Raw genomic sequence first — 8587 nt, 5'->3', positions numbered from 1 at the left:
AGATAATTGCTCTTTATTGTGCCCTGGGTTCACCTTAAGATGAAGGAAGTGATAAGATTTCAATTAATGTCATTTAAGATTCCCTGCAAGCTGTCCTGTTCCTTTCTTGGCTTCTTTCCTCCTCTGAAACTGTGGTCCTCAATGCTGCTTTTGTAACCCCACGGGAGCTCCCTAAATGGGCCACATCCTCACCTGGTGAGCACTGTCAGGGCTTCACCGACAGCAGTGGAGCAATGCTAATTTAGACCAGATGCCAATCCCCCTGCAGCCCCGCTCTGGATTTATTGTAGGGCAGGATAGATAACATACTTCATTATACAAAGCAGGGATCGTTTTCCAGCTTGCCCAAGAATGAACCAAGGAGCTTTTCTAATCAGCTTAAACTGATCAAGATATCCAGGCATGGAAAGCCTGATATGATATCCAGGTTTCTGTGTAAGGCACCTAATGCTGAGCTCTCCTACTTTCCTGAGTAACTGCACCAAATTCCTTGGGATTGCTTCCCTGAAAAAGGAGAATGCAGAGAGCTGCAGCCCAGGGAGCTGGCACCCTGTTGAATAACACACTGGGGCAGAGAGACACCTTCACTAGATATTGGTTCTTTTAAAGGAAAAAAAAAAAAAAAAACAGAAAAAAAATATACTGCATGAAGGTGCTGGTGAGATTTTGCATACCAGAAACATCTGAATTTTGATCTCATTTTACCTAAAGCCAGAAGAAAGCACTGAATCACCAAGGTATCCCAGAACAAGCCCCAACATCTTGAAAACGTTCACACTGATCCCTTCAGATTTTCAAAATGTCTCCTTACAAATATCTGCTGGCACGCAGTCACAACATCCTCCTTTCTGACTGCGCCGCTTCGGAATACAGCAGAATTTCCATGCAAAGAACGACTCCTGGCTTCCACAGACTTCCTAATTCAAATAAATTATATGTATGCATTTATGGCTACAAACAGCATTGAACCCCCCCCGACAAACATCCAGCAAAGCAGTGCAAGCAGCTGAAATTCTCTGCCCCCCCTGCAGATACACTAATGTTTATTGTACCCAAGAGCATCCATTTTCGCTCCTCTTCTATATATACACGCATGACGTTTCCATATGTTCTGCAGCTCAGCTCCCTGGTAACATCCCACCCTCCAGGGGAGGGGGAGAGCCTGGGAGCAGGGGGGGAACTCGGCGAGAGACCCCAGGTCGGGCGGGAGCAGGGTGGGGAAGGAGAGAGGAGCTGAGATTTCGTGCTTCCTCCTCCTCCTCCTCCTCCTCGAGCACCTGAACCCAGCCCGGTGCTGCCACGACAGAGATGCCACAGCAAACACTGATTTTCCTGCCCGTGCCCTGAAGCATAAAACCTTCTCCCGCTCCTTTTCTTTTTGGTTTTTTTACAATAGCCATTCCCAAGGTGTGAAATCTGCGGGAGGGGGTGGGGGGCAGGTTGGGGAGGGGGTGCTGCATCTGTGAATATGATTACAGGTTTAAAACGTGTGAAGTCTTTTCAGATTTAATGAACCAGAATGCGACTTTCATTTTGGCTGTGCATATTTTGAACCCTAATATATGTTTATTTAGTCTAATTAATTGCCTTTTTTTTTTAATTTTCCCCCTCTGAAAGATACCTGCTCAGCTCTCCCAAGTATTTTGCAGTACCCACACACAACAAAGGCTGATCCTCTGCAATGCACAGGCTGAGACCTCCTCCTTCCCGGGCTCTGCACGGGAGGAGGAGGCTGATTTGAGAAAGAAACACTGCTCTCCAACAGATTAGAAAGTCATTTTCCCCTCCTGGGTCGATACTGAGGCGCTGCATTTACCTGATGTGGTTTGAGCAGGTGCTGTGGCTGCAGACGGAAAAGTCAGACAGAGATGTGGGATTAAGGAGAGGCAGGGACAGTGTGAACGCTGCCCAAGTGACCTCCTCGGAGAAAGGCAGCGATTTACATTTGTCCTCTGTGATTTCAGTCCTCCAGCTCAAGGCAGGAAAATAATATGGCAAAATAAACCACGAGGAGGAAGTCCTTGAATGGCAGCAACAGATACCAGCATGCAACAACCCACTGAGCCACAAGTCTTTGAGGAGCAGGGAGCACAGGCTGGCAGCTTGGAGACGGAAAAGCTGGCACAGCCATGAGGGAAATCCTTCCCAGCAGCTCCAAGACAAAGGGCAGTGCCAGCCAGAGCCAGGGCAGGGGATGGGAATGCTCAGCCGAGGCATAAGGTGATTAAATGGGTGATGTTGTACAGAGCACACAGAGAGCCTTCCATCTGGTGACCTTCCTCTGACTGTCTTTGTCCTACCAGCTACCTGCTCAAACCCCTTTTTTACTTATTTATTTATTTATTTATTTATTTATTTCTCTTTTCCCTCATGCTCTGAACATCATGCAGCAGACAAAACCTCAAGTCCTCATCACGAATCCATCCTGCTCACGTGATCACCATTGATCACAGATAGGAAATCTGCCTGCACTGATGGACAGGGTGATCCATAAACCCCCCCAACCAGGGGAAAGCTGCTGACCTGCAGTGAATATCTGCAGGGCCACATCCCTCCTCTGCTCCCTGCAGACCAGGGGCTCAAACCTGAAACCCTCATCGGGCAGTTTTTGATCATATTTTCCTGCCCTCAAAACCCTTCACCCCAAACATCAAACAGGATTTATTTTTTTTTTTTCCCCTCTACTACGAAAAGTTTTTCAGGACAGGAAAACGGTTTCCTGTCCAGACCAGACACCGGCTTCCTGCAGATCATGTAATCCTACGCCCCTATTTGTAAAATGAAGATGATCGATTGCCTTTGTCTCCTCTACTCAAACGTCCAAGCTGTGGTCCTTAAAACACCCACGTGACCAGGCATAACTCTGCCCTGATCTCACACAGCACTGCAGTCAGGCTCATAAATAATGGCAGAGTTACGAAAGTAGGATTTACAGTAATGCGTCAGAGCCCAGGATGACAAAATCGCCTGGGTTTATTCTGAATTTACATGAGAATAAACAAGGCCAGACTTTTGCCCTCGTTCCTCAGAAGGACCCCAGGTTGTGTGTCTGTGTTCCATCTCCTCACCCCCACAGCCTCTTACGTGGAATTACATTTATTTTAACGTAAGGAACTTGGAAATTGAGGTTTCTCCCGGTCACACAGCTCCACGGGCTCTGCCCAGAGGTGGCTGTGGGTGATGGATGGGGATGTGGGGAGGGTTTTGTTCCATGGCTCAGCCAGAGTAAGCTTTGGGCTGTCCCTACACATCCACGTGCACCCCAACAGCAACACAACAATCAGCACACCTCACCCTCTGGAGAAATCCATCTAAACTCACCAAAACCAGCTCTGCTTTGGCAGGACAGAGAAATGAAAGGGTTAACTGGCTGCTTTAGGGATGAGCTCTGGTTACACAGAGAAAAATTAAAAAAAAAAAAAAAATTTGGACACGGGCCACGAATGGAAATGCTCTGAAGAGTGGAGTTGGTGAGGTCAGACCTGGTGCTTCTGGTAGGAAAGAAATGGTGGAGCCAAGAGCCATGCTCCAGTGGAGGAGGGAGCTGTGCTGGGTGGGATGGGGCAGCTTCCTTCCATCCCACAGCCCTGACACCTCCTCAGCCACCCGAGGCTTCCAGCATGAGCTGCTGCTGGCCCACTTGGCACCTGCTGCCTTTTCAGAGGGTGATTCCAGCACGTGGAGCTCCAAGAAGATGCTCCAGACTCACGAGGAGAGCTGGGAGTCACCGCTCTGACCCTGCACCCCACAGGGATTCATGCAATCCACCACCAACCTTCAGACCCCCAAAATCCCATAATTTTAACTGGGATTTGAACCATTTTTAATGGTTAACTGTGCCACCTACCCCTGGGGCACACCCAGCTGTGACAAAACACCCCAGAGGTGGCCACAGAGGGGATCCACGAGCCACGGGAGGCAATCCCTGTGTCCCCACACGGGCTGGGGCTCCTGGCTGACAAGGGACAGCCTGGGATGACTTTCCAGGAACAGCAACGAGGAGGAGGAGATGACAGGAAGAGGCAGCAGCCCCAGGAGGTTGGAGAGGGAGCTCCATCCCTCTTGGAGATGGGCTGCGGCTGCTGGCGAGCAGAGGGATGGATTTGGTGGCCCAGGAGGTGCTTTGCTGGGGGGTTATGTAAGGAAAACCCATCCCCGCTGAGGCAGCACGGTGACAGCAGAGGGTTCAGGAGGCAAAGCTGCTGAGTTGGCTGCTGCTCCGTCACTGCTGACAGCCCAAACAGGGACAGCCTTGCAGGCAGGGCCTGCGACAGCGGGTCCTGCTCTGCGCTGCTCTCAGAAATCGATATTTCTGCTCAGAGGGCTCTGCACACAGCGTCATCCTGGTGGGTTTCCTCCAGGGCTGGGAAATGAGCTTTCCCAGCAGCTGCTCTTCCATCTCCTCCCTCCTGCATGGAATGTTGGGGTCAGAAAGGACCTGAAACTTGAAACGGTTGGGGTTGGAAAGGACCTCAAACTTGGAGTGGTTTGGGTCAGAAAGGACCTCAAACATGGAATGGTTGGGGTCAGAAAGGACCTCAAACATGGAATGGTTGGGGTTGGAAAGGACCTCAAACATGGAATGGTTGGGGTTGGAAAGGAGCTTAAACTTGGAATGGTTGGGGTTGGAAATTACACTAAACTGGAATGGGTGGGGTTGGAAAGGACCTCAAACATGGAATGTTGGGGTGAGAAAGGACCTCAAACATGGAATGGTTGGGGTTGGAAATGACACTAAACTTGGAATGGGTGGGGTCGGAAAGGACCTCAAACATGGAAGAATGCTGAGGTCAGAAAGGACCTCAAACATGGAATGTTGGGGTTGGAAAGGACCTCGAACATGGAATGGTTTGGGTTGGAAAGGACCTCAAACATGGAATGTTGGTGTCAGAAAGGACCTTAAACATGGAATGGCTTGGGTTGGAAAGGACCTCAAACTTGGAACGGTTTGGGTCAGAAAGGACCTACAACTTGGAATGGTTGAGGTCGGAAAGGAGCTTGACCAAGGAATGGCTTGGGTCAGAACATGACTGTCCATCATGGAGTGGCTGCAGCACAGCGATATCTTCCCTTTGCATTGGGAAAACTTAATGGGATTCATGGCAGCGATCACAGACTCGCAGAGGAGGGATGGGGCAGGACCAGGGATAGCCCGGCATTCCCGGGATGGCTCATGATTCCCGCGGATATCTCTGGATTCCCAGGACATCTCACTATTCCCGGGCCATCTCACTATTCCCGGTTCATCTCACGATTCCCGGGCTATCTCACGATTCCCGGTTCATCTCACGATTCCCGGGCTATCTCACGATTCCCGGTTCATCTCACGATTCCCGGGCTATCTCACGATTCCCGGGCTATCTCACGATTCCTGGTTCATCTCACGATTCCCGGGCTATCTCACGATTCCCGGTTCATCTCACGATTCCCGGGCTATCTCACGATTCCTGGTTCATCTCACGATTCCTGGTTCATCTCACGATTCCCGGGCCATCTCACGATTCCTGGGCTATCTCACGATTCCCGGTTCATCTCACGATTCCCGGGCTATCTCACGATTCCCGGTTCATCTCACGATTCCCGGGCTATCTCACGATTCCTGGTTCATCTCACGATTCCTGGTTCATCTCACGATTCCCGGGCCATCTCACGATTCCTGGGCTATCTCACGATTCCCGGTTCATCTCACGATTCCCGGGCTATCTCACGATTCCCGGGCCATCTCACTATTCCCGGGCTATCTCACGATTCCCGGGCTATCTCACGATTCCTGGTTCATCTCACGATTCCCGGGCTATCTCACGATTCCCGGTTCATCTCACGATTCCCGGGCTATCTCACGATTCCCGGGCTATCTCACGATTCCTGGTTCATCTCACGATTCCCGGGCTATCTCACGATTCCCGGTTCATCTCACGATTCCCGGGCTATCTCACGATTCCCGGGCTATCTCACGATTCCTGGTTCATCTCACGATTCCCGGGCTATCTCACGATTCCCGGTTCATCTCACGATTCCCGGGCTATCTCACGATTCCCGGGCCATCTCACGATTCCCGGTTCATCTCGACATATCCCGGGATGGGGGCGTACCCGGGGCGCGCCCCGCCCCGCCCCCCTCCCTCCTCCTCGCCCTCCCATTGGCCGGCGGGGTGCGGCCTCAGCCAATCAGCGCGCGCCTTCCCCGCCACGCCCTGGCAACAGGGGCGGCCGCCGGCGGGTTCATCTGAGGTGCGGCGGCGGCGGCGGAGCCGGGCCCGGCCCCGAGGGCCCCTGACCGGGCCCCGAGCGCTCCAGCCCGGCCCCGAGTGCCCCTGACCGGGCCCCGAGTGCCCCTGACCGGCCCCTGAGCGTCCCGGCCCCCGGGGCACCGCCGGGCGGGCCCCCCGAGCGCCTCCCGGCCTCCCCCGGTGCGATAAACCCGGCCCCGGCATCGCCCGCCCGGCGCTCCGATGTGCTTGGTTCTGTCACATCCCCGTCCTGGGGTGATTGGTGGATATTCGGGATGCTGTATTTGATATAGTTCCGTATTTAATACACTTATACATTTATATATTTAATGCCCTTACATCATCAATATACTTGAATATACTTATATCTTGAATATACTTATATATTGAGTATACATAAATATTGAATATACTTACACATTGAATACACTTAAACACTGAATATACTGACATATTCAATATAATTATATGCCGAATATAATGATATATTTAATACACTTATATAATCGATATACTTATATATTGAGTATACATAAACATTAAATATACCTATACATTGAATATATTTAAACACCGAATATACTGACATACTCAATATAATTATATACTCAATATACTTATATATCTAATGGACTTACAGAATCAATATACTTATATTCAATATATAAGTATTGAGTATACTTATACATTGAGTATACTTATACATTGAATGTACTTAAACCCTGAATATACTGACATATACTGACATATTCAGTATAATTATATACTCAATATACTTATATATTTAATGGACTTAGAGAATCAATATACTTATATTCAATATATAAGTATTGACTATACTTATACATTGAATATACTTATACATTGAATGTACTTAAACCCTGAATATACTGACATATACTGACATATTCAGTATAATTATATACTCAATATACTTATATATTTAATGGACTTATAGAATCAATATACTTTTATATTGAATATATTTATGTATTGAGTATACTTATACATTGAGTATACTTATACATTGAATGTACTTAAACACCGAATATACTGACATATTCAATATAATTATATACTCAATATGCTTATATATGTAATGGACTTATAGAATCAATATACTTTTATATTGAATATATTTATATATTCAATATACTTATATATTGAGTATACTTTTACATTGAGTGTACTTATACACTGAATGTACTTAAACACTGATTATACTGACATATTTAATATAGTTATATACTCAATATACTTATATATTGAATACACTTATGTAATCAATAGACATATATATTGAATATACATTCAATATACTTATATAATCAATAGACATTTATATTGAATATATTTATACATTCAATATCCTTACATACTCAATATCCTTATATATTGAATACACCCCAGAAAAATAAAATTATATGTATTTATATATATATATTTAATATTCAGATGCAGCCTGCTGAGGTTGCAGAGCGGGAGAAGAGCTGAAATCCGTCGCCAAAAAGGTTTTAGAAGAGGTTGCACGCTGCCTTTCCCATGTCAAGATCAAACCCCTCTGCTCGCTCTCCTCCTCGCTATCATTTTTAATTAATGAAGGCAGCAATGCCTGCGGATACGGAACCGGGGAGAGAACGCCCTCCCCGTCCCTCTGCTGTATTTCCTTTAAGGAAAAAAAAAATAAAAATGGCAGGGAATGACAATAAAATCATAATCTGCGACGATTGTAATGGTGCCACGGCTCCAGGTGGCTGAGCACAACATTTTGGGGTTTTTTGGTTTTTTTTGCGTTGTGGACGGCGGGGACGAGGGGGTTACGGCTCGGGGCTGCTCCCTGTGATTTGTGTAAAACATTTTAGCGCACCGGAAAACAGACAGCGGAGAAAATCCAATTCCAGATGATTCAAAAGGCACAAAGACAATGGGAGAAAAGGACCAAGTTCAGCTCATTTAAATGCTGTTAATTGTTCATTCCCATAGTGAGACGGTTTCTTCTGCAAATGAGAGAACAAACCCTTTAACGCTGGGTTAGGGTTTTTTTTAGGTTTTTTAATTATTATTTTATTAGCACCGTGCCAGGACTGAAGTGAACCCAAATAATCTTAATCACCGAATAGTCCTCGCTGTTTTATGGCTTTTTTTAAAGAAAGAGGGAGAAGAAAAAAGAAGGAAAGCCGCAGATAAGTGGCACAAAGAGCCGGAGCGAGGTTGGGAGTCACTGCAATCCGCGCCCAGACCTCTTGGAGGTCTCGAGCACCGCTAGAAACCCTCAAATGAGGGGGGGGAAAAAAATTAATAAAACCAACCAAACCCTTCGGAGAGGGAACAAAGTTCCATTTACTGCTCGCCGGTGAG

Source organism: Passer domesticus, chromosome 23 (genome assembly GCF_036417665.1).
Source record: "Passer domesticus isolate bPasDom1 chromosome 23, bPasDom1.hap1, whole genome shotgun sequence".
Classification (NCBI taxonomy): Eukaryota; Metazoa; Chordata; class Aves; order Passeriformes; family Passeridae; genus Passer; species Passer domesticus.
The sequence above is the reverse complement of the archived record's forward strand: the minus strand, read 5'-3'. Positions refer to the sequence as shown.